Below are 25,699 nucleotides of genomic sequence, written 5' to 3'. Positions count from 1 at the left end.
GCTGTGTGGGCCTATAAGGGACTTACTAAATTTTCTCATACAAAGATAGTGACCCCCCTCAGAGGAATTCTATACTCAACTGGTTGGATAATACCGTTGTTTCCACTTCATTTTAATTCTTTCAGTATAGTCGACACTAATCGATTCCCTTGGCTATGGTTTCCATTCCCTTCCCCACAAACTAGTTTGGAATTTACTTTATCTCTTGACAAGACAGGTTTTCTCTTCATCAAATAGCACCCTTGCCCACTTTTCAGGCTTCTTTGGAGCATTCAATGAAGTCATGTGTGCGAGATACTTTAAATACTCTGAAGCACCACGTGAATAAGCAATTGTTTATCAGTTCTTCAAGTCTGGGCTGTTTATTGTGATTCTTTTGTATAAGGATGACATCCTGTCTTCCAGCATGATTTCTTCTGTGTAGGTTCACTTGATTCCTCACTCACGTCTTAGCAGAGTCAATGGTTCCTTTCTCAGGGCTTTATATACTTTGTATACTTTTCCAGAGTAACATTTCCCCCCAGATCATTATTATTAATGTGTAGCTGGAAAGTTTCTTGAGATACTCAATTTTGTCTGGTTTCTTTCTTTTTTTTTATTTTAGAAGACCAGAAAAAATGATAAGGTAATTTTCTCTTCTCTTCCCCCTGGCAGAATAGCCAAGTCCATGAATCTTAGATATGCAAGGTCCCCTTGATCATGAGGAGAATGGGGACCTTTGACTTGGGAAACTGAGGCTTATTGAGACTGGCTTGCCTGAGGGTAACTCCCTTTGGGGCCAAGTTCGAGGAGTTGTGGATTCCTGCATCTGCAAGGCTGGAAGGTGGCGTGACCTCTATTGGAGGTAGTAAGTGGATACCTGCTAAGTGGACAATTGCTATTTTAGCTTGTTTGGCATCTAGTCTCCACGCTCTGGTAACAGGATTTCTCCCTTACTTCCTTTGGTAACCAACTCTTCCCTACTTTCAGTCAATCAATTTCCCAGTGGTTGACTAAACTGTCATTTCCAAGGATGGGTCTGTGATTTCACACTTCTGGCCTCAGTTCAGGGATGAGCATGTGACTGAAGCCAGAAGAACAAGGCTCGGTTTCTCACACTGCCCAAATCCTAGTCATTTTTCAAAACCACGAACTTCGGTTTTCCCCCACTCTCTGCTCGCAAAGAATGCTGTGCTGCCCATCACAAAACCCATTGTATGGGATTGAGGCTCTCCTTTCCAGTCTGTCTTCCTCAGGGCTGTGAAGTATAGGGGTAAAGATTATTTTCAACTTACTGCCAGTGCGTAATAGGGAAATCAGGTCATGTGAGGTATCAGTCAAATTTAATCCTCTGGGGAGGGGGGTTGAGGAAGGAGGGTTCGATCTTGGCAGCTGGGAGGGTCAGGTTGAGTAAGGACAGGGCTGTGGACTCTGGGTTTTGGTGAGATCACACTTCAGATCTGATATCCAAAGAGCCTGATTAAGAAAACAGCAAAACTGAAAATTGCAGGGATGTCTCCGGCAGACCTTTCAGTCCCCATTAATGACTCCTATAATAGCTTTTCATTGCCTCCACTTTCCTTAAGAAAGTCTCACATTGTCATCCAGGCCTGTTAAACGTTCTGTGGGCCCATTATCAAAATAGCATTTTCAGCTTCACTGAACACATGTAGGAAATGTTGTCGTGTTTAAAGAAAAAAAAAAAAAAAAAACACAACAACTCTGAGAATAAGCACAGATTGTATTGGGGTAATTATCTCCTCTCCAACAGTCTTTTGGAAAAAGAGGATATTTCTAATTTTTGGTAAGCCAAGCTGTACATCTAAAGGGTAAGTTGTCACTGATCAGATTAGTAACTCAACGATTGAAACCTGACATCCAATTAATTATTTCTCTTACCCACCTCCCCCCACCTCTCTGGCCAACACTTTCTTCCTCGTAATAAAGACAGATTGCACACAGATTTCTGATGGATGCTTGGCACAAGGGTCATTTCTGACCCTGGGAGTATTAAGCAAGTCTATAAATTTAAGTGGAAGATGGATCCCACATTTAGGATGATGACCCTGGCGTTCAGACCAGGGTCACTGTGGGTCAAAGGCCTGGCTCAGTATCACATATGTGCCCCAGACAAAGAGGGGACCTCAGGGACTGAACCTGTACAGCAGAAGAATCCAGGTCTTTGGTTCATGGTCAGTGGTCAATCGTTTTATGACCACTGTCTACAGCTCTCACAGTGATGCTTCAATAATGTCTCTGCAGTCAGGAAGAGCTGAAGCTTAGGCCCAGCTCTGCCATTTATCAGCTGTGCACTCTTCACGCTATACTTCTGCAAGCCCCAACCTCCTCACCTGTAAAACCTCAATAGTAATGCCAACCTCATAGGTTATAAGGCAAGATGGAAGACATCAATGAATGCAAATGTGCATATTGGATGATCAGAAAGAGCCACCTTCTTTTCAGGTCCTTATTGCCTCTCTTCCCACCCTCCTATCTCATCTGAAGTATAACATCCTGCCTAGGTTTGTCCAGATCCCCCAGCTCAATGAGGAAGTTGGGCCACATATTATTATCATGACATAATAATAATATCACTATGGTACAACGATAGGAAAAGTGCTATTAAGTATACAGAGAAGGACATGAGCATCTTAGCTTTGTGGAGCAAAGGAAGGAAGGCTTCCTGGAGGAGATGGCAAGTGAGCTGCACCAGGCAGGATGGAGAGACATTCCCTAGATGATAAAGAAGAAGAAGGCACCTGGGAAGAGTGTTTGAGCAACATTTCAAGGGCACGTGGGGAAGGTGAGGCTGGAGAAGAGGGATGTCCTCTTTCTCCAACGTGGATCATGATGCATCACAAGATTAGGTCTTGTGGCCCTCAGACTTCATGGATTTATAAATTGCCTGGGGAGTTTGTTTACAATGTAGCATCCTAAAGTATCAGGGAAATGCACATCAAAACCACAATGAGATATCACCTCATGCCTGTTAGAATGGCCACTATCGAAAAGACAGCAGATAAGTGTTGGCAAGGGTGTGGAGAGAAAGAAACACTTGTGCACTATTGGAGGGAATGTAGATTGGTACAGCCATTGTGGAAAACAATACAGAGGTCCCTAAAGAAATAAAAATAGAACTACCATAAATGAATAAAGAATAAAGAAACCGTGAGATATATATATATACGCACACACACACACGCACACGCACACGCACACGCACACGCACACGCACACGCACACACACACACACACACACACACACATAATGGAATATTATTCAGCCTTACAAAAAGAAGATCCTGCCACTTGTGAGGACACGGATGAACCTAGAAGATATTATGCTGAGTGAAATAAGCCAGATACAGAAAAAAATACCATATGATCTCACTTACATGTGGAATCTTAAAACAACAACACAACAAAACAAAACCCCACTCAAATAACATAGAAAGAAACAGAGAGTAGAGTGGTGGCTACCAGGGGTGGCAGGTGGGGTGGAATGGGCAGAGGGAGGGCAGGGAGTTTCAGTTATGCGGGATGAATATGTCTAGAGATCTGTTCTACAGCATGAGGACACTGGATTTAATATTATATTGTGTACTGGAAATTTTCCAAGAGAGTAGATTTTTAGGTACTTTGGTACTTTTGCCATAAGAAGTAGTAATTTTATGAGATGATGGGTATGTTAATTTACTTGACTGTAGAAATCCTTTCACTGTGTATATGTATATCAAAACATCATGTTATATACCTTAAATATATACAATAAAAAAAAAAAACATCCTGGAGAGGGGCCCAGGAATCTTTTCTACTAGCTCCTGGGCAACACCATGCAGGTAATCAGAGGGAGGATAAAGACACAGGGGTACAGCTGATGGGAGCAAATGTAAGGCAAGGGATCCAGCAGGGGAGCAGAGGCTGGGGTCTCAGGATCTGGGGCGTGGGCCCAGCATTAGTGGACTTACGGAGCTGATCTGAGAAACAGCAAACGTGGGAGCCCCTGTGTAAGAGCACCGGGCAGGTTATTACAGCTCTGTGAGGAGTCACCAGGGGCTGGGTAGACGGGGCAGATTCACTTGTGAGGGTTGCAGTTCAGGGACATGAGCTGGAGATAAGAAGGCAGGCTGAAAGTGGAGGCCTGAAGAGTAATACCAGGAGCGATTTCTCTCTCAAGACCTCCATCCAGTGAACTGGAAATGGAGAGCCTTAAGGTGGGGGGGCCAGGGAGGGGCTGGGACCTTAGCCCAGGTGAAAGATGCTGCAGCCTGAACTAGGGCACTGGGCAAAGGCAAGGGGAGGAAGAATCAGAGTGGGAAATGTCTTGATGACAGAGAAGGCAGCACTTGGTGTTGGCCTTGTGGGGCCTCTGAGGGGCCTACAATAGAAATCACCTTTCTTTTCAATGTAGCCTGGGAGGTCTCTGATGGGAAATTGGGGACACTAAGCTCACAACTTGAGATGTAGAAAAAAGAGCTGAGAACCCTACCAGGCAGTATAGAGTTGCCAGGAGACAAGAGTGAGCCGATCCTTTCATATTTAGCTAAGTTTGGGAGGCAAACCCTCTGTCTCTGGACACTGCAGTCCCCTGCAGATCTCTAGGAGGGCAGAGCTTTGTGTCACAGCCTTATTCCTCCAGCAGAGCCTCTCCAGCCCAGGCCTAATCTTTCCTTCAAAGGCCGACACACATTCAAGGCACAATTATGTTGCTTATTGACTGTATAACCTTGAGCAAGTTGTTCCATATCTCTGAGCTTCAGTTTTCCTATCTGTTAAATGGGCATCGTAATGGACTATGGACTTTCTGGCTGTTTCAGGAGACTGCTGGAGTAAAAGCATTTTTTGTGCATTTCCTCCAGAGTAAATTGCCTCTGGGTCCTGGGCAGCAAGAGCCCATTTATCTCAGAGGGATAAGCTCTTTTGCGGGCCAGCAAGGTAGCGATACTGCCTATACATGAGGACTATAGTAATTGGAGAATCCACTGGGAATTTCTGGCAAGTTACAGTACGAGCAATGTTGAATAAGCTTAAAAGCTGAAAAAGCAGTGTTCTGGGAGTGTGTCTGTGCTGATACGCGGTGTGTGTGAAGTCACAGTGAATAATAATTGGCCGCTTTGTGTTTTCCACCTTGTATGACAACCAAGGAGGTGGGGACAGCCAGTCAGTATCAGAGACAGCCCACAAACTTTTGCCAACAGCTCAAAGCAAGCACAAGCCCACAGCTAGGCCTGCCAAATCCCCTCATCAACCAGCAATGATCGTGAGTAACATCAAGGAGGTGAGGGCTGTCACAGAGCAGAGAGAAGGGGAAGAGGGAGCCAGACAGTGCTGTAGAGACCGCAGGGGCCTGGACGCCCTCAGAGGCCATGTTTAGGATGCAGGTCTTTATTCTAAGCACAGTGGGAATTTATCAAAGTGTTTTAAGCACGGGAGTTGCATGATCAGTTTTGTGTTTTAAAACCTCATGCAAGCTGCTGTATGGAGAATGGATTAAATGAGAAAATTTATGTCAAGGGTGTTGCTCAGGCCTGGACTGTAGTAAGCACCCAGGAAACATTCTCTAGTTGCTGTTATTAATCTAGCAGCTGCCAAGTGCCTGGTGGGAATGGACGGTGGCTCTGTAAATGGGCCCGAGGCACTTCCCTCTCTAACAAAGAGACAGGGGTGGTTCCAGGCCCATTGTGCCAAGCCTGGCTTAGCTTGGCAGGTCTCCACGTCTAGCTGTGGACATCAGAAGTGCACACCCAGCCAGGCCTGAGATAGGAGTCAGTAGAAGCGTCCAGTTTGGAGGGCCAGCACTTGTTCTTAAGTGGTGAGGAAGGTGTTGCTGGCAGGAAGCCCTAGCTGGGAGGGCTGTGCCTCCTGTGGGGTGGGGTGGCTGGGGGATTCTTGTGCATTGGTTTTGGGCCAGGATACCTAGTTCTCAGCCCTTCCACTGATCTGGGTCACTTGACTGCCCATGAGGCTGGATTCTAGGGGGACTTCAGACCTGAAGAAGGAGAGGCAAGGATACTACACAGGGACAAATGAGGCCCTCCCAGGCAGGAGGCTCAGCCAAGATTTTAAAACCTCGTAGGTTGATTTGAGACTCCAGTGGGAAGTGGGTGACCCTGTATCCTGGTGTCTCCAGGATCTCTGATCCTCCTCCAGGAATATGAGTAGCAGGCAACCTGCAGTTGAGGGCAGCCACTGTACTAGGCTTCTCTCCACCCAAAGACGCCCGCAGCAGGGTATGAGGCCAGAACTCCAGAGACAAGGCTGCAGGGTCCTTGCTGTTCTCCTTTTTTAACCACAACACTGACTGGTCCCATGTCTTATCCATGTAGGGATTCTCTGTCCAATATGGCAGCCGCTAGGCCCAGTGAGCCCTTGAAATGTGGCTCATCCAACTTGAAACATGCTAAGTGTAAAGCACACACTGAATTTCACAAACTTAGTACATGAAAAAGTTAATTATTTCACAAATAACTTTCTGTACTGGTTACATGTTGAAATGACAGTATTTTGGGTATAATAGGTTAAATAAAATATATTGTTAAAATGGATTTCATCTGTTTCTATTTGCTTTTTTTAAAAAAAGTGTGGCCACTAGAAAATTTAAACTTGCGTATCTGGCTGATGTTATATTTCTATTGGATAGAGCTAATTTAGTTTGAACTAGGTGAAAATGGCCCAGTAGTACAAAGTAAATCAATTAAAAAAAAATCCCTCTGAGGTGTAAATAGACACAGAGGCTTGAGGTGATAGAAAGGGAACAAGTATCAGCACTAGACTCAGAGCATCATGGGTTCGTGATCCAACTCTGCTACTGCTTCCTGTGTGGTCTTGGACAAGTCACTTAACCTCTTTGAATCAGGCCAGACTCCTTTGAGTTAAATGGAGGTAGACATATATACCTTGTAGAGCTGCTAGGAGGATATTAAATGAAAAAATGCACGTAAGTCTCCTAGATGGAGTGCTTGACTTTCAAAAGAAAGACAGTGATACTCTTTTCTTTTCCCAATCAACGTGTTAGAAGACCACCTCTGTCTGAAATTTCAGAACTGGGAGGATCTTTCTGAAACCAAGGTTGAGAGTCCTTCAGTTTCCTTAAATTCATTTGTTCATTCAGTGGCTATCCTTTGAAGTGGTTAGAATGATGAATGAGGTGTACAGGATCCCTGCCATCATGGATAAGGGCCATCTTATGACCGGAGTTGGTGTGTGAATGATGGGGCTAGGGATGGGGTGTGTTTCTTGGCAAATGCCAGGACCTCTTTCTCCCTTCCCAGCAGATCTCTCAGCTGCACTTCCAGCTCAGCCAGGCTCTCCCATCCACACTGGAAATGGGTGAAACCCTCTCCAGCCCACTCACTTATAACCAGTTTCTTGTCAACATCCATCAGGCTCAGTGCTGTGATTTCTATAAGGCAGCCAGTTATGAGAGCTGGTTCCCCATCATACCTCATTCCATGTTCTTGAAGCCCACATAATGCCCTGCTGGGTTTTCCTCTGGGATTTCTCTCAATTCATGCTTATTCCGAGGTGATGAGGGCCTCTTGTCTAGGAGTTCACCTTCCTGCTGAGAAAGTCTGAGCTTCAGGGGAAAACAGAGAAGAGAAAGCAGATGATCAGGTTCTGCAAATGCGCAAAGGGTGTGTTGGCACAGGAATGCTCTGAACACAGGCAGAAATGTGGTTGGGTGTGAATGTGAATGTGGAAGTGAGGGTCCATGAAGCTTACTATCATCCCCATGATCCTTTGGGCCAAAACCCTAGAGTAGGAGATATGCGGCATGTACAATCTCCCTGAATCCCTCTAAAACCCTTTGGGGTAGATCCTATATCATCCACATCTTACCTGACTCACTCAAACTTTCACGTATAAACAGTGACAGAGCTTTGTTTTAAACCCATCTTTCTTACTCAAGAGCCCTATACTAGAAACCCTACACTCCACACCCTAAATGACGGGCAGAGGATTATTAAGACTATTCTCTGCCAATGTGTGACTATTTCAGTTGTCAAAGACACAAGCCCATGGGCTGAAATGAAAGTTCAGGAGACAGTGTCTGAGTTCTTTTGTGCCCTTCCAGCCCATATCATTGTGTGTGAATTATCTTCTTCTCTGCTCTTTGCCCAGACTGGATGGATCCACGAGATCAGTCTCTGGAGTACAAGATGTGCACACACTAGAGCTATTTGTGTTGCTTTCCAGCCTCATGCCATTTGGGAAGAAGGAATACCCTATAAAGTTCATTCAAATTCAGTGCAGTTGTTGGGAGAATTAAATGTAAGAATGTTTGGACCTGGCTCACACCAGTGCACAAATAAATGAAACAATCATTTTTAAAGAGATGATGAATGAGGATCTTCAGCCCAGCTGAGTGTGTGCTGATCAGAGAGGCATCCAGCTGGAGAGGCCCAAGATCCGTGGAGACCACGCTCCCTGTGGTGCCAGTGCGTGACCCAGCAGGTAGGCCTCACTGCAGCCACTTGACTCCATCCCTAGCCTGACCGAGTGTGTGCTGAACAGAGAGATGCCTCCCCAGAGAGGCCCAAGACCCAAGGCAACCATGCACCTGAGGCACCAGTGGGCAACCGGGCAGACACCGAGGCAGCTGTGCCAAATTGGCAGCCCCTAGCCAGACAATAGTGTCGAACCAGTGGACCATGAAATCCCCTGCCACAATGACTAAACATCAAAGAAAAGATACCAGAAATATGAAAAATCAAGAAAGTACACCACCAAAGGCTAATAACTCCCAAGTTCTAGATCCTATAAAACAAGAAGCCCTTGAAAAGTCTGACAGGAATTTTGAGTGATAATTCTTAGGAAACTAAATGAGATAAAAGAAAATTCAGCAAGACAACATGATGAAACAAGGAAAAGTATCAGGACATGAAAGAAGAAATTTACAAGGAAATCAATTCCCTGAAAAAGAATGTAGCAGAGCTTGCAGAGCTGAAGATGTTATCCAATGAAATAAAAAACACAGCAGAGAATTTAACCAGCAGGCTTGCAGAAGCAGAAGAGAGAACTTCTGATCTTGAAGATGGGCTGTTTGAAATAACACAGGCAGACCAAAAAAAAAAAAAAGAATTTAAAACATTGAAGAAAATCTAATAGAGATATCAGACAACCTTAAGTGCTCAAATATCTGAGTCATGGGTATTCCAGAAGGGGAGGAAAAAAGGGATTGCATTGAAAATGTACTCAACAAAATAGTGGCAGAAAAATTCCCAGGTATAGGAAAAGACACAGATCTTCAGATTCAGGAAGCTCAAAGATCCCCAAATGTATTCAACCCAAAAAAGTTTTCTCTAAGACATGTTATAGTCAAATTGGCAAAACTCAAAGACAAAGAAAGAATCTTAAAAGCTGCAAGAGAGAAGAATCAAATCACCTATAAGGGAGCCCCAATCAGACTAACATCAGACTTTTCATCACAAACCCTAAAAGCCAGAAAAGAATGGGATGATATATTCAAAATACTAAAAGACAGAGATTGCCAGCCAACAATACTCTACCCTGCAAAGCTATCCTTCCAAAATGAAGGGCAAATAGTATATTTCTCAGACAAGCAAAAACTGCAGGAGTTCACTACCACACGACCACCCTTACAAGAAATTCTCAAGGGAGTACTGGGTTTGGTACCTGAAAAATAACTACCACCTCCATAAAAACTCAAGAAAAATCAAAACCCACTAGTAAAACAAAAATGCCAACAATGAAGAGAAAAAAAAAAAGTTTATCTACAACCCAAGGAACCAACAAATACAGAAGACAAACACTAAATGAGAAAGAAAGGAACAAAAGACACTTAAGACATCCAAACAAAAATCAACAAAATGCTAGGAGTAAGTCAATAACAACTCTTAATGTAAAAGGATTAAATTCCCCCAATCAAAAGACACAGAGTGGCTGACTGGATTAAAAAAGGAGGACCCAACTATATGCTGCCTTCAAAAGACTCACCTCACCCATAAAAACTCACATAGAATAAGAGTGAAAGGATGGAAAAAGATTTACCATGCAAACAGAAAGGAAAAATGAGCTGGAGTAGCTATTCTTAAATCTGATAAAATAGACTTTAAACTAAAAACCATAAAAAGAGATAATGAGGGCCACTACTTAATGTAAAAGGATTCATCCATCAAGAAGACATAACAATCATAAATATATATGCACCCAACGTCAGAGGAGCCATATTTATAAAGCAAATTATTAGACCTAAAGAAGAAAATAGACACTAATACTATAATAGCAGGGGACCTGAACACCCCACTATCAATATTGGACAGATCATCTAGGCAAAGAATCAGCAGAGAAACACAAGATCTAAACAACACTCTAGACCAATTGGACTTGGCAGATATCTACAGAACATTCCGTCCAACAACCTCAGAATATTCATTCTTCTCATCAGCACATGGATCACTCTCCAAGATAGATCACATGTTAGGTCACAAATCAAGTCTCAACAAATTAAAAAAAAATGGAATTATCACATGTATTTTTTCAGACCACAATGGATTAAAATTAGAAATCAATAACAAATGAAATTCTGGAAACTATACAAACACATGGAAATTAAACAGCATTCTACTTAATGACATATGGGTCCAAGAAGAAATCAAACAGGAAATCAAAAAATTTACTGAAAATAATAAAAAAAATGATACATCATACCAAAACCTGTGGGATACTGCAAAAGCAGTACTTAGGGGAAATTTATCACATTAAATGCTTACTTCAGAAGAATGGATAGATGGCAAGTGAACAACCTAATACTTCACCTTAAAGAACTAGAAAAACAAGAACAATCCAAACCCAAAGTCAGCAGATGGAAAGAAATCATTAAGATTAGACAGAACTTAATGAAATTGAAACCCCAAAAATGATACAAAAAAATCAATGAATCAAAAAGTTGGTTTTTTGAAAAGATAAATAAAATTGACAAACCATTAGCACAGCTAACTAAAAAAAGAAGAGAAGACCCAAATAACAAAAATTAGAAATGAAAAAGGTGATGCTACAACTGATACATCTGAAATATAAGGAATCATTTGAGACTACTACAAACAACTATATGCCAACAATTTGAAAATCTGGTGGAAATGGATAAATTTCTGGACACACACAAACTACCAAAACTGAGCCAACCAGATGTAGAAAATCTGAACAGACCAATAACAATAAAAGCAATTGAAGCTGTTATCAGAAGGCTCCCAACAAAGAAAAGCCCAGGACCAGACGGATTCACAGCAGAATTGTACCAAACATTCAAACAGGAATTGACACCAATTCTCTACAAACTATTCCAAAAGATTGAAACAGAGGCAATTCTCCTAAACTCATTCTATGAAGGAAACATCACCCTGATACCAAAACCAGGTAAAGATACCACTAAAAAAGAAAACAACAGGCCAATATCCTTGATGAATATAGACGCAAAAATCCTCAATAAAATACTAGCTAACAGAATACAAGGGCCAGCCCATGGCTCACTCGGGAGAGTGCGGTGCTGATAACACCAAGGCCCCGGGTTCGGATCCCATATACGGATGGCCGGTTCGCTCACTGGCTGAGCGTCGTGCTGAAAGAATACAACAACACATCTGCAAAATTATACACCATGATCAAGTGGGATTCATCCCAGGGATGCAAGGTTGGTTCAACATACACAAATCAATAAATGTGATATGCCATATCAATAAAATCAAACACAAGGACCGTATGATCATCTCTATAAATGCTAACGAAGCATTTGATAAAATTCAACACTCATTCATGATAAAGACTCTCTATAAGTTAGGTATAGATGGAAAGTATCTCAACATAATTAAAGCCACATATGATAAACCCACTGCCAATATCATGTTGATTGGGGAAAAGCCGAAAGCTTTTCCTTTAAGAACAGGAACTAGAAAAAAATGTCCGCTCTCACCACTCCTATTCAGCATAGTGTTGAAAGTACTAGCCAGAGCAATCAGAGAAGAGAAGGAAATAAAGGGCATCCAGATATGAAAAGATGAAGTCAAACTGTCCCTGTTTGCAGATGACATGTTCCTACATATCCAAAAGCCTAAAGCCTCTAAAAAAAACTCTTGGAGTTGATAAATGATTTCAGCAAAATAGCAGGATACAAAATCAACACACAAAAATCAGTAGCATTTCTATTCTCCAATGGTGAACTTGCAGAAAGAGAAAGCAAGAAAGCTTGCCCATTTACAATAGCCACCAAAAAAATAAAATACTTAGGAATAGAGTTAACCAAGGATGTGAAAAATCTCTATAATGAGAACTACAAACCACTGCTGAGAGAAATTAGAGAGGATACAAGAAGATGGAAAGATGTCCCATGCTCTTGGATTGGAAGAATCAACATTGCGAAACTGTCCATATTACCCAAAGTGATATATAAATTCAATGCAATCCCCATCAAAATTTCAATGACATTTTTCTCAGAAGTGGAAAAAAACTATCCAGACATTACTATGGAATAACAGAGGACCATGCATAGCCAAAGCAATTCTGAGCAAAAAAAATACAGCTGGAGGCATAACACTATTTGACTTTAAAGTATACTGCAAAGCTATAATAACCAAAACAGCATGGTACTGGCATAAAAACAGACACACTGATCAATGGAATAGAGTAGAGAATCCAGAAATCAACCCACACACCTACAGCCATCTGATCTTTGACAAAGGCACCAAGCCTATACACTGGGGAAGAGACTGCCTCTTCAGCAAATGGTGACTGAAGAACTGGATATCCATATGCAGGAGAATGAAACTAGACCTATACCTCTCACCATATACTAAAATCAACTCAATATGGATTAAAGAATTAAATATAAACCCTGAAAAAAAAAAAACTCCTTAAAGAAAACATAGGAGAAACACTTCAGGAAGTAGGACTGGGCACAGACTTCATGAATACAACTCCAAAAGCACAGGCAACCAAAGAAAAAATAAACAAATGGGATTATCAAACTGGAAAGCTTCTGCACAGCAAAAGAAACAATTCACAGAGTTAAAAGACCACCAACAGAGTGGGAGAAATATTTGCAAAATATACATCTGACAAAGGATTAATATCCAGAATATACAAGGAACTCATAGAACTTTACAACAAAAAAACAAGTAACCCAATTCAAAAATGGGCAAAAGAGCTAAATAGGAATTTCTCAAAGGAAGATATGTGAATGGCTAAGAGACACATGAAAAAATGCTCAACATCACTCAGCATTTGGGAAATGCAAATCAAAACCACACTGAGATACCATCTCACGCCAGTTAGGTTGGCTAATATTCAAAAGACTGTGAATGATAAATGCTGGTGAGGTTGTGGAGAAAAAGGAACTCTCATACATTGTTGGTGGGACTGCAAAATGGCATAGCCTCTATGGAAAATGGTATGGAGGTTCCATAAACAATTGCAGATAGATCTACGATATGACCCAGCTATCCCTCTGCTGGGAATATACCCAGAGGAATGGAAATCATCAAGTTGGAGGTATACCTGTTCCCCAATGTTCATCACAGCACTCTTTACAATAGCTAAGAGTTGGAACCAGCCCAAATGTCCATCATCAGATGAGTGGTTAAGGAAAATGTGGTATGTCTACACAATGAAATACTATTCTGCTATAAAAAAGAATGAAATACTGTCATTTGCAACAACATGGATGTACCTAGAGAGAATTATATTAAGTGAAACAAGTCAGGCACAGAAAGAGAAATATCACAAGTTCTCACTTATTTGTGGGAGCTAAAAATAAATAAATAAATACACAAACAACCGGGGGGGCAGGAGGGAAGAAGACACAACAATTACAATTCCTTGAAGTTGATACGACAAGCGAACAGAAAGGACATTGTTGGGAGGGAGAGGGGGAGGGGGGAAGGAGGGAGGTTTGGTAATGGGCCATAATTATCAATCACATTATATATTGATAAAATAGTATAAAATTTATAAACAAATAAATATAAGTAATAAAATAACATTTATTTCTACCTAGTGTTATATTATATACCAATATATTTCTTCAAAAGTTGAAAGTGATCTTCAGCCATTCTGGATCGATGGAATGATTCAGAAAGTGTTAATTTACTTCCAGATTACTCAAAAATACTTTGTAAAAGTTTTAAAATGGTATAGAATTCCTAAATACTCTGCTTTCTGTAATGATAATATCTTGCATAGTATCATGATCAAAATTTAAAAAAATTAACATTGGTGTAATGTTATCTGGGTATCTCTTGCAATGATAAGATCTCACTCTGAGGACACTTACAAATCAATGCCCTAATGCTGTTTAGGGGTGGGGAAACAGTATTAATTTATTCTAATAAACTACAGACTTTATTCAGATTTCATCAATTTTTTATTATAATTCTTTTCTGTTGTTTATTCAAGGACTCAATTCAAAAATCCCACAAAACAGGTAGTTGTAGTATTTTCTTAGTCTCCTCCAACCTATGACAGTTCCTTAGCCTTTCATTGTTTTTTATGACCTTGACACTTTGGAAAAGTACTGCTCAGTTCTTTTGTAGACTAACCCTGAATTTGTGATTATCTGATTATTTCTTATTATTATATTAAGGTTATGCATTTTTGACAAGGATACTGCAGAAGTGATGTGTCCCTTCTCATTTATAACGTGAGGAGATACGTGATGTTGATATATCTTATTATGATGATTGTAAGGTGGTATTTGCCAGAGTTTTCACTATAAAATTCCTATTTTCCTCTTTGTAATTAATAAATGCCTTTGGGGAGATTCTTTGAGGCTATGCATATATACTGTTTCTCCTCAAACCTTCACCCACTAATTTTAGCATCCATTGGTGTATCTTGCTTACAACAATTATTATTGTGATTTCCTAATGATGATTTTTCTACTTCCTCCATTCTTTCTGTGCTTATAATTTGAGATTATTTTATAAGGAAGAGCTGTCCCTTCTTCCTCCATTCACTTTTTATTCACCTATTTATATCAGCATGGAGTCATGGATGCTCACTTTATTCTGTAGGTTACAATGCGATACTATCATTATTTTGCTGTCCAGCTTTGGTCATGTGGAGCTCTTTTATGAAAGTGCTTGTGCCCTTTCAGTACGCTTCAATTTTTGAGCACTTTCTTACTTTGTGACATCCCAAAATGTCCTAGACTTATTTTAATTTTCTGCATAACACACCTCCAGTGACCACTTCACCAGGAGGCCATGGTTTCTTTTGTTCAAAAAATAGTGTTTAGAAACTAAGATCTGAGAACTAGGTGTGCTCATTGCAACAGGGGTGCCATTGTTTCCAGTGCCTCTCAGTAGAAAGAGTTACAAAATAAATATGTACACAGTAACATATGTACGTACATACATATATTTTTAAATTTCTGTTTTTACCTGTAAATATATTTAAAAAATGAGTTCCTACTAATACCTCCCGATCCAGTCCAACACCATAAGGTTCAGGCTAGCCTTCTGCTCTTCCTTATTTGTAACACTTCTCTGATTGTGAGAAATCTGGCTCTCGTTTTCTATTTTATTTTATTTTTTTATTTTATTTTTTTTTTAAATTTTATTTTGTCGATATACATTGTAGCTGATTAATGCTCCCCATCACCAAAACCTCCCTCCCTTCTCCCTCCCCCTCTCCCCCCCAACCATGTCCTTTCTGTTTGTTTGTTGTATCAACTTCAAATAATTGTGGTTGTTATATCTTCTTCCCCCCCCCCCCGGTTTGTGTGTGTATGTGTGTATGTGTGTGTGAATTTATATATTAATTTTTAGCTCCCTCCAATAAGTGAGAACATGTGGTATTTCTCTTTCTGTGCCTGACTTGTTTCACTTAATATAATTCTCTCGAGGTCCATCCATGTTGTTGCAAATGGCAGTATTTCATTCGTTTTTATAGCTGAGTAGTATTCCATTGTCGTTTTCTATTTTATATTGGTCAATTTGATCAACCTTAGTTGACCTATCAACCTTAGTATACACATAAATTAGTTCCAGATTGTTTAACACATTCCCCTGTAAGAAATACATTTTCTAACTATAATATCATGTTTGCATAGAGTACCTTTTATCTTTGGCCTTATAATATTTAGCTAAAATACTGTCTTCCAAGGTAATTCAGGGTTAATTCTTTTCTTTCCCCCCAAATTCCTTGTGGTTATGTTATTCATTCATAATACAGTCAGCTCATTCATATAGTTTTTGTTTCATTTTGGGTTCCCTCCACATCTTGGTTGATTTTAAAAAATTTACATACCAATTCTTTGTGGTATGCACAAGGATATGAGTTTGAAAATTGTATAGAGCTATTTATTCACCACTACATTCATGATACCGAACAGTCTCATTACTCTGAAAACACCCTCATGCTGCCTCATTGTAAAATACTCCTTCCATTGTTTTGTATCCTTGACACTGAATTTTTACCCCTATAATTTTGCCCCTTCAGGACATTATATGTGGAATAATACAATATGTACACGTTGGGGTATGGTATCTTCCACTTAGTAAAATGCATTTAAAATAAAAAAAAAAAAAGATGGTGAATGTGAAAATTTCTTGCAGAATGCCTGGTCTATAGAAGGGGCTCAATAAATTCTCAGGAAGGATAAACTGTTATCAGGTAGTGTCACCTGAGCAAGAGCGGGGTCTATAGCTCTTCACTTGAATGTGCAGTAGAGTCCATGAGGAGTGTTGTGTAAATACAGACTCAGGTTGTCTCCCTTCTCCCCATCCTGATTCAGTCATTCACAGGTGGGGCCCTGGACACTGCATGTTTAATAGGCTCCCTCAGTGATTCTGATGTGGGTGATCCCTTTGGGTTACTCTTTGGAATTCACTGGGCTGGGTGGGTGGATTATATGGCATTTAGGCCTGGGATTTTGGGAAACAGGCTAAGTAACTCATGCTGATGGAAGTGACCAGGGGTAAGAGGTATAAGCTAGGATCATGGGATGGAGGCATAGAGGGTGTTCCAGGAGATGGGGAGGCATGAAGGGCAGGATGTTCTTGGGAGTGGGAAGAAGGCACTTCAAGGGCAGCTGGTGGTATTGGAATGCACACACCTCTGAGATTCCATGCTTTTATGCTTGGGAGTCCTGTGCCTTGCATGTACTTTTCCCCTGCTCTACTGAAATAAATTTGAGTCCCAGTTCAGCTGTGACCCTCTCTAGGAATCCTGCCATCAGCCCCTAATGTAATTTAGTTACTCTGCATATCCAGCACAAGATGATCTCTTTCATTTCCGTGTCCTCAATGACCAAAACCATCTGGCACGTAGAAGGAGCTTAATCAGTGATGGTGATTGAATGGCTCATTTCTTTTCCAAAATAGCTTGCAGAGACTTACCGAACTCACTTGTGTGTGTGTGTGTGTGCGTGCGCGTGCAAGGTTGCTTAGCAAATACCTCCCTCAATGTGTTGTGATGCCTTGATTTTGCAGGTCCATAACTGAGGGTCGACACATGCTATGAGAGAAGAGTTGAAATATTCCTGTCCATGTGGCAATTATGTGGGGATGAGCCAGCAGAGAGAGCAAGGACAGAAAGAATGGGAAATCTTGCCATTGTTAAGGGAGCAAAAAGGGGGAAAGAAAGAGGGAGGGAAAGAGGAAGAGAGGAAAAGAGATGGAAGTTGTATTAATACGTTTTTTGTTGCTTATAACAGGATAACTGAAACTGGGTCATTTATAAAAAACAGAATTTATTTCTTACAGTTTTGGAGGCTGGAAAGTCCAAGATTGAGGGGCTCATGTAGTGAGGGTCTTCTTGGTAAGAACTCTCTACAGAGTTCTGTGGTGACACAGGATATCACATGGAGAGGGATGGGCTCACTTGCTCTCCTTATAAAGCCCCCAGTCTGCTCCCTGATAACCCATTATTAACACATTAACTCATTAATACATGAAGGATTAATTCATTCATGAAGGTATAGTCCTCACGATCCAATCACCTCTTAAAGGCCCCACCATTCAAATACCATATTGGGGATTAAGTTCCAACATGAGCTTGTTGCACATTCAAACCATAGCAGAGGGGGAAGGAGAGAGAGGAAAGCTGTTGATATGATTTGCCCTTGTTCTGCTCTAAAACTAAATTGTGTGCTTTACTTTCACAAGATAATCAGAGCAGGCACTGTTCATAAAAATAAGGGGATCAAGACCTGGAATGTTATGTAACCTGTCAGAGTCTATACCACGCATTAAGGGGCAGAGTCAGGATTTGATTCCAAGCATTCTGACTTCAAGGCACGTGCTCTGTCTCCCACACCACGGAAAGCAGAGAGTGGTGGATTTGCTTTGTTACCAATTTCCCATGTAGCCATGTCAGACATCACTGTCAATTATATGTGTTTTTTGCCACTGAGACCAAGTAGGACCTCAAAATCTTTCTCAACACCGTGTTCCTGGAACATGCCACCTTCTTATCAGATCTAGCATTTAAAATCTGACCTGCTTGCAATTCTGTCCATGATTAACCTGTTCCAGAACTCAATGGAGTTTACTTCCAATGGCTATTCCATTTGAAAACCCTGGGACCCTGGCTATACTTACTGGGGGAAAGAAGAAAAAAAAAGAAACTACAGTGTCAAACAGTGCTTGATTCTCTAAACCTAGACTGTGAAAAGACAGGAGTTATGTGGGAAGGGGGTAAAATGTATTGGCAGGGGAAACTGCCAATGATAATAAGAAAATAAAAATGATAGCACTTGCTATTATTTACTGAGTGTTTACTACAAGCCTAAGACTGAAGTAGGTGCAATATATGGGTTACTTCAGTCGCCCCTTACAATTACTTTATGCGGTTTATCGATGAGGAAACTGAGACACAGAGAAGCTAAGTACCTTGCCCCAGGTCACACACCTGGAAAGAGTTAGAACCAGAATTCCAAGCCAGGTGCCAGAGCTGAACTCTTAAGCTATGAACCACACCACAGGCAGATTTTAAAGGAACTGGCACTTTTAGGTACCTCAGATACAGTTAAGGAACTCCCTCGTGGTCATTTCCCCTCCACCCCTAGTCATAAGAGGGCAGGGAGTTATGGGATGGGGGTGGAGATGCTAGTCCCGGCACCCCCATGGTTTATTCAGAAGTTAGTCACTCTTTTGTTTCAGCTCTGGCCACTCCCTGCCCTGCTGTCGTGTAACTGGGCTCAGTGGAGAGGAAGTTGGCACATGCAGGAAATGAGTGGGCAGTGGATCTCTGGGGACCCCAGGAACAGTGATTACAGGCTCTTGCCCTTCCTTCCTTCTGCCTCTACGGGGGTGTGGAGGGAAGAGTGAATGGCCATTGAGCATCCCCTCCGTAGGGGCTGTACGGGGCCATCTCCCCGTAGGTGAATTCTCCCATCAGCTCTGTGAAATGGTCCATCTACTATCCCCAGTTCTAATGTGAGCAAGCTGAGATTTGGGGACAGTGGGGATGCATGCTTGTTTCTGTTTGAGTCTATGTTGAATATCCACAAGGACAACCTGAGCCTGAGCATTCATGAGGAAAACTCTACAAGGAACCGATCAACAGAGAACACAAGGGCCAATTTGTTTCAGTGGAATAACTCTGGAGCTTTGAGCCAATTTTGGAGGTAACTTTCTTGGGCCTCTGTTTTTTCATGTTTCCTGTTGGCTTGTAGCAAGGATAAATGTGACTGCATGTACATAAACCTCAGCATAAAGTCTTTTCTTCCACTTCCCACCATAATCGAGCTACTGTGAAATTTTAAAAATATATATGTATTTATTTCTCCTAGAATCATAGTATTTTATAAAGATATATTCAGGGCAGAAACTTGATTGGCATGGATGCCAATTTAGGATGATGGTAGCTTTATAGAATAGCATGGGGACCTGAGAGTGCATTTTTACTTGTCATGGATGATTTCCTGTATTGCCTAAGAGGGGTCAGCATAACAAGTGGTCTTCTCCCAGTGAGAACACACATGCTTCCGGATGGGCAATTATAAAAAGGATCATCTGTTTCCAAGGGGCTCATGTAGACCCTTGATACCCTGAGTGTGCTCAGGGGCCCACGGTTGTCATCATCAGCTAGGACTTTGTTAGAAATGCAGACTCTCAAACCCCATCCAAGACCTACTGAGTCAGAATCTGCATGTTAACAAGATCTCCAGGTGATCTGTATGCCCATGATAGTTTGAGACACGCCTATGCAGATGACTCTTTCTTTTTCTGATCCCTTAGCCTTGAGTGTTTCCATTCGAAATTATGTTATAGGCTTATCAGTGAGCTACCTGCCTGTGCAACATTACAGAGATGAGGTACTGACCACACTGCTTGCCAAAGGTTTGCAGAGGCAGAGGAACTTCCAACTTCCGTTGCCGTGACTCTCAATCTATTTTTTATTTTCTGCACTAGAAACTGTTGATCAGATGTTTCTTGGGCAGAAGGGGCTGTCACCAAGATGGAAGGAAAATATCTTCACTTTAAGAATGTATAGTAATCAGTTATTACTATTATTGTATTGTTGTTATTATTATTAATGACAGAGCACTTTTTACCTTTGGTGAAGAGAAACCGGTTTGCACTCAGGTTTTGAGCATCATCTAGACTCTTCCACGGGCCATCAAAAGCTACCAAAATAAAGAAGAGAATTGGCTTTTGATGTGGGTGGGAGGCAGATAGACTGGGGAGAAAGACTAGAGGGCAGGGTACAAATGTCAGAAACCCAGCATAGGCAAGAGATAGGGAGGCGGGTGTTTGTCTGGGGAGATGCTGGGAGAGAGGGCTGAGATAAAGTCCTCTGGGAAGAGGGTGATTTGAGTGCCCCGCAGCTGTGCTGGGTTGGATTCCAGCCTTCTGATCTCTGGTCTTCATTATGAGCAGACACATGAGATTACCCATGCCCAGAGCCTTCACACAAAGGGGAGTATGAGTGCCTTCTCCAAGTGCCCTCTTGAGCTAGTGGGAACAATGCCAAATCCATGCCATGCATTCTCCCTTCAGTAGAGTCCTTCCATAGGACCTCAGCCTACAGCTCTATAGTGGGTAGAATTGTGTCCCTCAAAAAGACATGTTCAAGTCTTAACCTCCAGCACCTTATAAATATGACCTTATTAGGAAATTGGGTCTTTGGAGATGTAATCGAGTTCAGACGAAGTCATGCTGGTTTAGGGTGGATGACTAGTATCCTAGCAAGAAGAGGGAAATTTGGGCACAGAGACCCACAGAGAGAAGGCCATGTGACAATGGAGATAGAGACTGGAGTGATGTAGCTGTAAACCTCGGACTACTGAGGATTGCCGGCCATCATTAGAAGCCAGGAAGAGACAAGAAAGAGTCCTCCTCTATAGCTTTGAGAGAGACCATGGCTCTACCAACACCTTGACTTTGAACTTCTACCCTCTAAAACTGTGAGAAAACAGATTTCTGTTGGTTTATAGCATACTTTTGTGGTGGTTCATTATGCCAGCCGTAGGAAACTAATACAAGCTCCTAAGAACAAAGGCAACCCCTGAATACATAGCAAGGGGTGGCAAGGGACCCCATGTCTATATTTTAGGAGAGGGGTGGTGAATGGAGAACTATCCAGCACTTAGACAGGTACTCCCCTTCTGAGGCACCTATATGGCTGGTAGAAATATGTGACGCTGATCACAAAGCAGATATTTAATTTACCTAAATCTTGTGTTCAATCTCTCTGCCTCATCATTCTACATGTCTAATCTTGCATGTATCTCCCAAAGCTCATTGCAACTGATTACAAAAAAAAAAAGTCCCAGTCTCTAACTTTCTCTAAGGCTTTGGTCATCTGTAACTGGCTAGAGGAATGGCCTTTGGGGGCCCAAAGTCAGTTCTGGCTTTCTCAGCAATTTCCCCTGTTCATGATTTTGCAATTGCAGAGTGCTACAGCCTGCTGTGCATTTGCATAAGCCACTTCATCATTTTTTTTGGTTTTTTGGGTTCTGTAAGCCACCCAGCACCCACTGCACATGAGTCACACCCAGCAGCCCCCAGGGTTGAGGTGCCTCCCGCACGCAGGTCCTGCACCCTCCCAGCAGACCTACCTTCCCTCCCCTGAGCTGTGCTTCACTCACTGCTGGGCAAAACTCAGTCTTGCTGCAAATTCGGTGCCTGCCTGCATGTGTGTAATTGGGTTGGATTTACATTAAGAGGGTTCCCTGTGGTGAAAACCACACTGCTATTTCCAATCTGAAGCTGCATAAAACATTCAATTTTCTAAGTACCCGTCAGCTGTTAGCACTGTGAAAAACGTAGTCAGCCTGGATGGATGGGAGGCTTCCACTCAGTCCTGTAAATCCCCCGATTATTTGTGCTAACAGAGAGAATAATATTATATGGTTGTGGATAATGAAGTGTTATTCATTTAAGTATCCACTCATTCATTCAGCAAACACATCTGAGAATCTGGTGTGCACCAGGCACTGTTCTGAGCATCCAATCAGATCACATCTCTCCTCAGTTAGAAATCCTTCAAACTGGCTTGTTGAATAATATAAAAAAGGAATCAGCAAGTTTTTTCTGGAAAGGACCAGATAGTGTGTATTTTAGGCTTTGTGGGCCTAGGAGGTGTCTTTAGTTACTACTCAACTCTGTCACTGTAGCTTGAGGGCAGCCATAGACAATATGTGTACAAATAGGTGTGGCTGTGTTCTAATAAAACTTTATTTATAAAAACAGGCACAGGCCAGACTTGGCCCATGAGCCACAGTTTGCTGAACCCTAATCTAAACACCTGACTGTGTCCTGCTGGGCCTTATGGCCCACTCTTTGTCTTCCTCCTCGTGTTTGCCACATACAGCTCTCTCTGCCACTCACTGCACCCCAGGTTCAACAAGATCCTTTCAGCTCCAAGGACCACTCAGCTCTCATCTGCCTCGGGACCTTTGCACATTCTATTCTCTCTGTCTGAAGACATGCTCTTTTCTCAGCTTCTGCAAAGATGGTTCTTTATTCTTCCTACCATCCTTTGTGTTTTCTGTGATGCCCTCCCTGAACTGAGCCTCTTTTGAAAGTTTTTCCCACCCAACATGGCTTCCTTGAAAGAACATGTTACAGATATTAATTATCTTATTGATTATTTACATTTTGGTTTTGATTTTTGTCTCCTTTCCCCACTTGAATTTAAGCCCTGAGAAGGTAGATTTCTTGTCTGTCTTATTTTCTCCTTTCTCTTATTCCTTGGCATGGTGCTTAGTACATAGTAGTCTCTCAATTTTATTTGAGAAGCAAATATTTAAAATCACTCAATAAATCATTATTTAATCAGTAAGAGACAGTCTTGACCTCAGGGAGCTAGCATTCAAGTAGGGGAGTCAGGCAGACAAAAAATCACAATATGCAATGCGAGGGGGATTGTGACAGCTGTCTGTCTGAATGGTAGAGGGCTGAAGGAAGACAGTGACACAGTGCTGCCAGGGTAGCTGCACCGCGGGTAAAGAATAAAGCAAGGATCCAAAGGTTCAGACACACAGAACTGAGAGGTGAGAGTGTGGGGCGGGGCAGGTACACAATCAACTCCTCTCTGTGCAGACAGAAACAAGAAAAGAAGAAACAAGGTAACTGATACTTATAGAGAGTGAACTAGGTGTCCTCTACTCTTTCAGGTAATTTTGCATACTTTCCTCAAAATAGCCTTTAAACATAAGTAGTACTATTGTTTCTATTTTACAGATGTAGAAACTGAGGATCAGAGAGGGTAAGCGATCAGGCCAGGGTCACACACATAGTAAGTCAGGATTCATACCTAAGTTTTCTTTGGTCAACTTTATGCGACCTGAGATGTGGGGTAGGGACAAGATATTTATTAGCCTGCAGTGTTCTTTCCTTCAGGGAGATGTTTCCTTCTCCCCAAATCTTGCCCTAGATTTAATTGTCTTCCATTTTCATCTTTTTAACTGGTTGATGAAACCCTTTGGGAAGCTGTTTGCCTCTTCTAGAAGGCCCCTTTCTCCAGCCCAGAAAGGCTAGCTCCTGCTACGCTGGCCCAAAGGAAGGAAGGAAAAGAATCTTCACTGAGCATCTCATCAGCTGAATATACATGGTTCCACTGAATCCTTGCAACAGCCACATCAGGATGAAACCTCCTGCCCCATTTTACAGAGGAGTTAACTGGGGCTCCAAAGGGTTAACTGCCTGTGGTCACCCAGCTACCGAGAGGTGAACTTCCTGTCCCCTGCCCTGCGTCTCCCCCTAGCCCCGGGGCCTCAGTAAGCCAGCTCTGCTCAGCGCCCTGAAGGCAGGCCCCGTTTTTAGCTGAATGGGGGACACAGGGCTCAGAGAAGGTGACCAGGGAGCCAGTTTCAGCTGGCCTCTCTGGATGAGGACAGCCCCTCCCAAGCTGAGATTGTCAGAGGGGAAATGAGAGCCCACCTGTCTAAGCAGGGACATCGAATTGCCTGAGGAGAAGCTATTAGATATATGAGGAAATTCTTAGTCGATTCTACTGGAGGAAAAAAAAAAAAAGTGCTTACTGTTTTTTTTTTTCCCCTCCCCAACTGAGTGTTCATATAAACCTTATGGGCAATGGAGAGGAGAGGAGGCTGCCTTTGAAAGCCAGCCGGTTTCCTTCTCCCCAGGGGATGGGGAGTGATTTGATTCTGCCGGCTAACGTTGTTCAAGGCAGACTTCATCTCCCCCAGCACTCATCAGAGCTGCTAATAGGCCCTTCAGAGCTCATAAAGAGATGGCCAAATCTGGGGCTGGGGGGACTCCAGCTCATTTATCTTCCGCAGGCCCCATCAGATCTGATTTTGTATGCTGACGGCTTGATGCTCAAGTGTGGTCTGGCCCACTCCTCAGACACCTGCTCGGTGTGGCTGGGCCTGAGGACCCCTAGGAGGGTCTGAGGTCCTCTGACCTGCCAGGGTCACACTGTTCTGATGTGGCAGACAGACACTTGCCTTCCAGTCTTATTGATCTGTGGAAGAGAAAATAAAAGCATTTAGGCTTGGAAGGGAATGATGAAGCTGACTAATGGGACTGTCAGTTACTACTTTGGGCACGCCACAAACTGCAGGTACTGCGAGTGTATGAATGTATACATACACACGATCCCTTTGCCCCTTGTAATGCCTACGTCAATCATTTTGTAAGCTTATGTATGGGGGAGAATGTGAAACAAACCTGAAGTCACAGATGCACATAGATACAACCTCCTCACTCTGCAAATACGCTTACCAAATCCACATTTGCACCTTTGAAAGAACTAATAAAATTGTAGACAAATCATTTTTAGCTAAAAGTGGGGCTCACCTTTTTCATAAATATCTCTTATTCACCTAATTAGAAGAGACAGTTTGCACAATTAACTAGGAGGTTTCCATCAAATGTATTTATACCTATGCATGCCTCAATTAAATGAAACAGTGAAAGTGATGATAATAATAATCACTAGCAGCTGAGTGCTTACAGTGTGCCAGGTCACAGAGATCAAATTTACTCCTTGTAAAAACCTTACAAGGCAGATACCATTCATGGCACCATTTTACAGATAAGGAAACTGAGGTCACAGAATGCTCTGGTTAGCTGTGGCTGCATAACAACCAACCACACAACTTAATAGCATAAAACAATATCCATTTTAGTAAGCTCATGGATTTTGCAGATCAGAAACTTGGAAAGGGCACTGCAGAGCAGTCGTTTCCTTCTGTGATGTCTGAGGCCTTAGCTGCGATTTGATAAGTGGCTGGGGTAGACTGAACAGCTGGGATTTGGTTTGGAGAATTCACCTGTAAGATGGTTCCTTT

This window comes from Cynocephalus volans, chromosome 1 (genome assembly GCF_027409185.1).
Source record: "Cynocephalus volans isolate mCynVol1 chromosome 1, mCynVol1.pri, whole genome shotgun sequence".
In the NCBI taxonomy this organism is placed as follows: domain Eukaryota; kingdom Metazoa; phylum Chordata; class Mammalia; order Dermoptera; family Cynocephalidae; genus Cynocephalus; species Cynocephalus volans.
Note: the sequence above shows the minus strand (reverse complement) of the source record.